This window comes from Lactuca virosa, chromosome 4 (assembly GCF_052849685.1).
Source record: "Lactuca virosa cultivar CGN04683 chromosome 4, Lactuca_virosa_CGN04683_v6, whole genome shotgun sequence".
NCBI lineage: Eukaryota > Viridiplantae > Streptophyta > Magnoliopsida > Asterales > Asteraceae > Lactuca > Lactuca virosa.
This window is the reverse complement of record NC_136429.1, coordinates 184,346,889-184,357,639: the sequence shown is the minus strand read 5'-3', so window position 1 is coordinate 184,357,639 and position 10,751 is coordinate 184,346,889.

The window sequence follows — 10,751 nt, the reverse complement described above, 5'->3', positions numbered from 1 at the left end:
TGTCAATGTCCATGTAAATTTTGGAGACAGATCTTTCAAACATTTTTGCTTGACTTGTGCTCTTAAGCATTTATTTTTCAGTAGCAATCAACATATATGATAGATCAATTAGGGTCACGTCGTGGTCCCTCATATACTAGTCTTTAATGAACTGACTATAGGAAGCGAAACTAGAACCAAGTCAACGGCCAAATCCCTTGGGAAAACGACACCCAACATCCCCAATCTGTCAATGTGCGATTTCATTATCAGAACACAAGCATATATAGACTTTACATCTTGATGTTTACATGCCAATAGGGCTTGAGTAGTTTCGTACTTTTCAACTTGAAGAAGACATGACTTAGGGAGAGTCACTGGAGGAGGTGGAGGAGAAGCATGATTTCCAGTTCCACCATTACTTGAAGAAGGGAACATTCTTTCACCTTGATCAACATGTGGAAGATCATCTTCAGATAGAGAATGAAAAACAATTCCATAAGAACGAGGAAGACCATTGTTGTCTGAACTTAACATTTATAAAGGGAGAATAGAGAAATCAAGTTAGTTGATTTTAATCCTTAATTATTAACCCAAAAATTTAAATTAACGCTAGGATCCATATTTTCGATTCGAATTCTGAAGAGGGATGCAGTAATCAAATTCGAATATATTTTAGGTAGGTAAAACATTTACCAATTTCAATCTTATGAAACTCCTAGATCTTTTGAGATTCATTGAACTATTCAATGGCATGTTTAATCTCGATTATGCCCTCACTTTGTGATTGGGATGCCGAGGATCACAAACGAGATATGAATAACCATGAAAATTAGCTTTGTACTCTCGATGTCATTTATCATCTGAAATTAACGTGCCGGTTAACCACACACGCTCCATTAATTCAATGATAATTTGCGAGACACTCATTGCCAACAATATTAGTCTCATATTAGTGTGTCGGTTAACCACACACGCTCTACTAACGACCAATAAGGTGCAATGCGCAATTTCATGGGTTAGCATCAAATTCACATTTTTCCTAAAGTAACTACGAATGAGATTTTTGAAAATGGTTTAGTTACTTTATCATTTTACTTTTAATGAGGATTAATTGTCCTATCGAACCTGTTTGGCTAACAAACCTCCACCATACAAGAGAGCGGTGGGTAAGAATGGATACCCAATGGCGGTCATTTTATAGACCACTTCCTTAAACTCCCCTTATAGTATGGCTTCGTGAATAAGGCGTACTAGCGGTTCGACTGACTTTTCTTATACATATAATAAATATTGAACTCTTAATTATATATATAGTATATGGTGAATTTTACCCATTTTAAAATTTCAATGGTTTAATCATTTAATAAAAACTTTTAATTTAATTAAATTTAAACCATATATGGATTTATTAATTATCCGTTAATTAATCATTTAATTAAATTATCAACAAAATCCATAAGAATGTAATTTAGGGTTTACATTTTAAATTTCAAAAATTAAACCTTTTAATTTAAATCTAAAATAACCCTAAAATTAACATTAATTACTAAGTCCAATTAATAATCAAATTAATTATTTAGTAACCAATTATGGATATATTAATTATCCTTTAATTAAACAATTAATTAAATTATTAATCATATCCATAAGGATAATTATAATCAAATAAAATCAACATTATCCAATTCATAATTATCTCCTAACATTTAGGTCTTATTTAATTATCTAATATTACCAAAAATCAGATTATGGCAGATTTAATAAAAGATAATTACCAAATATTAACCAAATAAATCAAGTTAGGCAAGAAAATCCGAAATCGGGATCTGACACACAAACAAGCCATGTTGGAGGACCAACACGCGGTGTTGAAGAACACCACGACGTTTTCGAAGAACAGAATGACGATTTTGTTTTCTCCTCCTTGTTCAAGTTCATATTAGTATCAATTCAATAGAAAACTAAATATGTCTCTGATACCACTGATGAGTTTTGAGCGTAACATACAATCCTATGTGTGCATGCAACCCTGAACAAGATCTATGTTTTCTCTATTTGAACATACAATATGAACAACCAAGTGTAAACCCTAGATCTCTAAGGAATAATCGAAAATCATATAACAAGGGTTATGATACATACCTTTAAGATTGTTATAGTAAACAATCTTGAATCCTTGCTTGAAAGACGTTTGGTAGCAAGCACCACAAGTGTGTCGCCTCTAATGGTTCACAAATAAACCTAGCAACCAAGGAAAACTATAGAGAGAGAGAGCGAGAGGAGAAGCCTAAATTTCATCCAAGGCACTTACAAAGAAGTCATGGCTGAAATTCTACCCTAAGGAGGGTTTATATAGGTGTTAGGAAGGTATTGGATTAGACAGATATCTCAAAGATAACCCTAATCTCTTTACTTCCTCCCTAAGGAATCCAAGGCACCCTTAGAGCCCAAGGAAACCGTAGAAGCACTCTAGATTTCGTTCCCCCCACTTTAGGGAGGTTCTAGAATTGCCCAATGCTCAAGTATTGAACATTGTCACCTTTAGTCCCTGTATATTTAATTAATTCCTTTAACCTAAAATTAATTCCAAATTAAATTCTGATTAAATATTAATTAAAAAAATATGATTTCTAATTAATATATATATATATATATATATATATATATATATATATATATATATATATATCCATAATACATTAATAAATCATTTATTTTGATTTCTGATTAATTTATTAACCAAGTAATAAATTAATAAATCATTCTTCTCTCACTAAAAGCTCTCATATTCAGTTGCCAGGTTTGAAGGCAACCCAAAAGGACTGTACTACTATAAATTTAAGTATATACCAATTGTAGTTATGCACTTAGACACCTAATCCAACAAGCTCCACGGTGTGACAAGCCATGGAATGGAGAAACGTGGCCACAGAGTGGCAGTTTGTCAGGCCCAAGCCCATGATTTTAGGGTTTTCAATATATTTAAGCATAAGGTTCCACATTTTTGGGCATTTTAGCAGCATCCGTCGTATCTGGAACCCCTTAAACCCTAGCCTCCATCTTCAAGATTTGAGCTCCTCCCCTCCCCCTTTCCTCTTTTGGATGATTTTTATCATATTTTTGATGAAGCTTAAAGATCAAGAACGTTTTTTTGTGTACAAAGAATGTTGCTTCAAGTTTGGATTCATCAAAGGCGCTACATTTCTTGACTATTGTGAGTATAAAGTTCCAATCTTTCTCTTTAATTCTTTAAATCTCTTCATTTGTGGTTTTTGGCACTTTTGTCCATTTTATGAGTAATCTTGGAGTTGAGTGGACTTCAATGTCTTTTGATCAGTTTGAAATTCTTATTGGACCTCATGGATGAGGAAAGTTATGATCTTTTGTCTTCCCTTTTAGCCATGAGATGTTATCTTGGTCCTTTAGGTCATGTTGGTGTATTAAAGTTTAGATCTTGAAATATTATGACATTGTTATGGATAAAGTTGGAAACTTTATGCATTATGAAGCTATTAAGAATCAGATCTAATGTTTTTAGCTTTGGTCTTTATGAATTAAGCTCTTTTTGAAGAAAATATTTTCAGAATGAAGACCACGGCATGGCCAAAGAAGGCCCACGACATGGTGGCGAGACTTATCATGTATGTTATGTCCACACGTTCCCACGTCGTGGCATGATGCTCACCACAGCGTGGCGATGCGTTTATCCGCGACCGTTTTGTCTGGATTCTACCATGGCGTGGTGGCAATTTTTTTATCGAGACTAGATTAAGTAGTCGCGGTATGGCCATGGGTTCTCCATGACAAAGGCATCAGTTGGAATTGACTTTGGTCATTGACTTTTTGACCAATTTGACCTTTTGGAGAAACTTGGGTTGAATTGAGTATTTGACTAAGGATTGGTCTCGATTTGGCTTTAGGAAGCTTGGGTTGGTTGTTATGTTGCCGAGGTAGCGGTTAGGCTTCTGTTAAGTAGTTCTGGTGAGTCTTCTCACTATATACTCTTGTATGGTGGTATATGCTTGCTGACCAGCTGGGTCTTAGCTCGTTAATTGTTATTATATGTAAACCGAGTTGCTGATAAATCCTTGACTGTTGTGAGTCTATGAAACTGTTGATAGTCCCTAGGGTTGCTGATAACACGTGAGGTGTGCTATTACTCTACATGGGCATTCTGTTAACCCACTGGGACCATTAATAGTTCCTAGGGATGTTGATTACCCATAGCTGATTATTGTGTTGTGTTGTATGCGATATTTTGGGGAACTCGCTAAGCTTTGTGGATTAAATATTTTATAGGTACTTATGAGATTATCAAAGCGAGACTGTACACACACATCGACATATTTATGTTTTGAGATCCTATATTATCTTATTACTAACTCTTATTTTGGAATAATGGTTTATGAACAAAAGGTTGTAAGGTTTCTTCTTGGTGTCACCTTTAGTGACGGAGAATTCATCAGTTTGCGACCTGTTTACAAGAACGGAAGACCATGAGGATGAAAGGAAACCAAGTATCCAAGTTCACCATTTTCTCTCGAAAAATATTTGGTTCATCACGAGTCAAGATATATACCCTCAATTTATCGATTGAAACACATTTTCAAAATCGAATTTAAACAAATATCTTCTTTCTGATTTCTTAGCCGATGAGTAAATTTCATTCATAACTAGAGTACCACATATGAAGTTTATTTGTTCGATGTAAGTTGAGTGGACTTCATCTACCACTATATTGATAACCCATTTGAGTCGAGTTGCGAGCATTTTCGTCACAATCTTATAAAGACACCCGAGGAGTCGGTAATCTCCAAGTGTGAGCGGGTATTAAATTTTTTCTAGAATTAGGATAATAAATTATGAGTTGCAGCCTTTAGTAAAAGTTCTCGCAGCCTTGAAGTGCTTAACGAATCGAAATATCACTTTTTACAAGCACTATTGAGAGGAACATTCAACCCTTCCATAGTAAGGATGAAGAGGAAAGGGGATAAGGTTTCTTCTAGGTAGGACCTTTAGTGATAGAGAATTCATCAGTTGGCGACCTATTTACAAGAAGCGAAGCCCATGAGGATGAAAGGAAACCAAGTATCCAAGTTCTCTATTTTCTCCCGAAACACATTTGGTTAATCATGAGTCAAGATATGTACCCCCAATTGTGACAACCCGAAATTTCCATTCGTACAAACCCTACAGTCAAGCACTTCAAATAAAAGTCAAATACTTTTCTGCTAAATTTTAGCCGGTTTAAAGTCCGTTTGAGTGTTTTAAAGCTTAGTACTTCAGGAGATAACTGGAGAGAGGATACCCCAGGGTTTATTGTGCATCGATAAAGTCTTAAAACTCCAAGAGTTTGGAGTTTACGACCCAAACATAGTGTTTATGGCCGTAAACTCTAAGGAGTATAAATATGACACTTAGTCATTTTTATCACTTTTTCACAATTTCAAGACTAGAACTCGAAATCCTCTCAAGTATCATCCGATTTTCCTTCTTGATCTTCAACTTTGTAAGTGTTTCTTGCCTTAATTATTTGATATCCTTCATCATCTAGTGATCTTATATGATTTTATCCATGAAATCATTCCATTTGTGTAGATCTTCAAGTGTTCTTCATTTCACCAAGAACACCAAGAACACACACTAGTGTTCTTGGACTTTAAACACTTTTACAAGCTTCCTATAAGTAAGTAAACTCCTCCTAACTAGTTACTTACTTAGAATACTTGTTAAACCATTGGAAAACATCAAAAATCCCCAAGAACACATGGGTTTACGGTCAAGGGATCTCCTTGAACCGTAAACACCATCAAGTGGTGTATAAGTACCACCAACACCTTCTAGGGCTTGGATATTGGACTAGAACCTTGCATGCAAGAGCTAAAGACCCCAAAACACGAAATGGTAGGAGTTACCATGAGTTTACGGCCGTAAACTCATGGGTTTACGACCGTAAACTCCAAGGGAGTGGTCCAAAAACCGTAAACTCCAATGAAGGGCCATTTTGAGCCCTAGTCCCTTCCTAAGCGTTGGATACAAGTATAGATCACTTCCTTGTGTGGAATAAGACCTTAAAACTTAAAATGATACTAATTACCATGCGTTTACGGCCGTAAACTCATGGGGGAAATGACCATGGGCCGTAAACTCATGTGTTGTTACCATATGGGAAGTAAACTCCAATGTGAGGCCATACTCTCTTTAGATACAACCCTTTAGTACTCCTAGCACTTGAATCAAAGTGTTATCCATGTATTAGGGTGTCTTTACTTGATAAATTGGTTGTTAAATGACTAATTGGATACATATATGTATCATTACATGTTAAATAGGATCCGTGTGTGTGTTCAAGTCCTCACTTGACACTTAGCATCCTATCTGGCACTTCCATCCAAATCACTCACTACAGGTGAGTTCATACCCCTTAATTAACCTTTTAAATTTTTTTAAATGCTTTTATGGGGGGGGATACAAGTTGAATCCTGATAGTTATTATATCAATCACATGTGATTAATAACTATCAAATTATGGATTTACTACACTTTTAGCTGTTTTACCAAACAAACTACTTCAAAGTGATTTCCCAAATGCTTTTACACGTTAAACTCTTTATCAAACTTGTTTTCTAAACTGCACCTTTCCTTTCAAATTCTGTTATGACTATGTTTCAAAAAAAGGTTTTCATGTACTTCAAACTATGTTCCAAATAAGGGATTTCTTATACTTTAAACTGTTTATATCAAACAAACTGCTTCTAAATCGTTTTATAAATTGACATCAAGTCATCAAGTCTTATTATTAAACTTTTCAAATGTTTTACAAAACTTCTTTTAAACTTTTATATTGTCAAATGCATGTCTATATATGTATAGTTATATAAGTAATGTTTAAAGGACTTAGGACTACTAACTCGCTTTAATTCCTTTTCCTTGTTTGGATGTGGCTTTAGGGTATAGTTTATTTGTCCAAAGGTCGTCAAAATATTAGTTATATATTATGTATACATGTATAGACATAAAATTTCTATTAGTCAGTTCAGTACCTTTGGGTAGCAAAGGCATACTTCCACTTATTCATATACATACATTACTAGTGACTATAATGGGTATAGTTAGGAGATACTATTTACTATTCCTAGTAAAAGGAATCACACAGGAGTCAGTTCATTCTTGAGTTTATACAAATATATTACATACTATATGAAGAGACACTATTACATACTATATAAAGAGACACTATTATATACTATATGAAGATGCACTAGTACATACACTACTCCCCACGGGACTGACCATTCTACACCTGGAGTCTGCATTTCATTCATTTAGACTCTCCGAGGCGTATTGTTCATTTAATACCACCTGGAGTCTGCATTTCATTCATTTAGACTCTCCGAGGCGTATTGTTCATTTAATACCACCTTGAGTCTGCATTTCATTAATTTAGACTCTCCGAGGCGTATTGTTCATTTAATACCACCTCGAGTCTGCATTTCATTCATTTAGACTCTCCGAGGCGTATTGTTCATTTAATACCACCTGGAGTCTGCATTTCATTCATTTAGACTCTCTGAGGCGTATTGTTCATTTAATACCACCTGGAGTCTGTGTTTTAATCACTTTATAGCCAGCAGTGTCACTGCTGAGATAAAATATTATTTTCCCTATTACAGTTACTTTGTGATTTTATCACATACACATTTATGTATAACTATATTTAGATAATAATAGTTATACAGGGGAAAAACCTTCATTTTGCAGAGGTGCAAACCTTCAAAACAGTCGGGTCTTGATAGAAGACTGCTTTTTATACTAGTAGGAAATATGGGATTTTCTAGGGTTTTCATACTTATACAAACTTTTCATAAAACGTTTACAAGTCTTTACTTTACAGTTTTACAAATCAATGACACTAAAATACTTATGAATTCACCAGCTTAAATGCTGATCTACACTTTCAAAATAACTTGTATTCTCAGGTCACCAATAGACAGGTACGATGACCAGGTTTTGAGAAGACGGAGCAGTCAAGACTCGTCTTTTATTTTGATATCTTATTATCATGTCTTATACCATGAAAGAACACACATGTATTAAAATTTTACTATTAATGCAATGGATGATGTTGTTGCTTGTTTACTACTTTACACTGTTGTGATACTTTACATGACGTCCTCCGCCCCAGAACGTTTCCGCCGTTCTTGGTTTTGGGGTGTGACACCAATTTATTGACTCAAACACATTTTCAAAATTGAATTTAAACAAATATCTTCTTTTTTAACTTCTTAGCCCATGACTAAATTTCATTCACAACTAGAGCACCATCTACGAAGTTAATTTGTTCGACGTAAGTTGAGTGGACTTCATCTACCACTGTATTGATAACCCCTTTGATTCGAGTTGCTAGCATTTTCGTCAAAACCTAGTAAAGACACCCAATGAGACTGATGAGTCGGTAATCTCCAAGTGTGAGCGGGTATTAAATTTTTTCTAGAACTAGGATAATAAATTATGAGTTGCAGCCTCTGGTAAAGGTTATGGCAGCCTCAAAGTGCTTAACGAATCGAAAAATGTTTTCTTTAATGGTTTCCTATTTTTCTTTGAAAATCTTTAAATTAAAACCATCGGGACCTAGTGTCTTTTACACTTCCGCACCTCCACATTGCGCCATCATGACATCTCATTATAATTGAGTGTCATTAATTGAGTTTAGCTAGGCATTCTCCATCATTCAACAAGCCCATTACGAATGTCTTAAATATGTTGTTAAACTTATTGTATAATTAGGTAATGTGATATGATAGTTAGTTTTAATATTTTTTTATTGAGTTAATCATTATAATGATAAAATACGACAAGTCATATAGTACTACTAGATGAATTATCGTGCGTTGCGCGACGCATGTTAAAAATTCTATTGTTAGAATATTGAAAAATATATGTTTATAATGGTTATGTTATTGACATTAACTTTGACATAATATTTTTACACTAATTTATATATATATATATATATATATATATATATATATGTATATATATATATATATATATATATATATATATATATATATATATATATATAATCTCAACTATTTTGAACAATAATATTCATTGGCATCAACCCACATTCCGCATTAAATATAATTATCTATTTCGTATTATTTTTAACAATTGTTAAGATTGATTAATTTAAATTTTTGCTTTTGCAATTATTTTCTAATTTCATTAATGATGTTCATTTAAAATACAATTTATTTGTAGCTAACGTTATGTAATTTATAATTTGATGTTATTTTTATTTAAAATTATTTTTCATTAATTTTGAACCACTTATTATTATTAATAAGTTAAAGAAGATTTATAAGAAACACTTAATATTATTATTCAAATATGAAACATATACTAAATAATAAAGTGATAAGATTTACAATTTGCATTTCAAAAGAGACTTGTGTGGATAATATGACATATTCATGATTTTTATAATTTGATTTTATTATTTATAACTATTGTTCGTTAATTTTAAAAAAACTTATTATTATTAATAAGTGAAATAAAACTTTTAAAAAGCACTTATTATTATACTTCAAATGTTAAACATATACTAAAATATAAAGTGATAAGATAGACAATTTGTATTTTAAAAGAGACTTACATGGATAATATGACATATCCATGATTTTTAAGTAATTATTACTTTGAAGCAACACAAACATACAAACATATATAGAATATTTAATTAAATATTATCTATATCACATTCCATAACATATGATCGATAACATGAATCTAATCTAATTTACATTAAAATTTCAACCACAACATAAAATGATTGTCTTAAAAGAATACTTAAACCAAGAAAAAAAGAATTAGTATATAACAAACTTATAAATTAAAAACTTTAACATAATAACATGGCTCGAAAAATGGTTCAAAACCCTCAAACCAACATAAAAACCTTTAGACTTGTTTTCTTTGTGAATTTTGTATGTGATTGGTATTTGTGTGTCTACTCAATGAGATTGGCCTTTTATAGTAGACTATCCATTAATTGCTTATTAAACATATTATATAAGTTATAAAACCTTTGAATGGTTAATCATTATTAAGAGACTTTTGAGTAGTATTCATTCAAATATGAGGTTTCAAATGAATATGGTTTAAGCAAAAATGTCTCATGGGAGTTTCAAATGAATGTGATGAAAGGAAAAATGATTCCTTTACAAGTATACTTGACGAATTCTCGCACGTTGCGTAGTGCAGGTTAAAAATATATTGTTAAAATATTGAAAAAATATATGTTTAAAATGGTTATGTTAATGACATTAACTTTGAGATAATATTTTTCCACTAATTTATATATATATATATATATATATATATATATATATATATATATATATATATATATATATATATATATATATAATCTCAATTATTTTGATTAATAATATTCATTGACATCAACCCACCTTATACTTATGCGATCATTTTCTAATTTCAATAATGATGTTCATTTAAATACAATTTATTTGTAGCTAAATGTAATTTATAATTTGATGCTATTATCATTTAAAATTATTATTCATTAACTTTAAACCATTTATTATTAATAAGAAGTTAAAGAAGACTTTTAAGAAACACTTAATATTATTATTAAAATGTGAAACATACAGTAAATAATAAAGTGATAAGATAGACAATTTGCATTTGAAAAGAAATTTGCATGGATAATATGACATATCCAAGATTGTTATAATTTGATT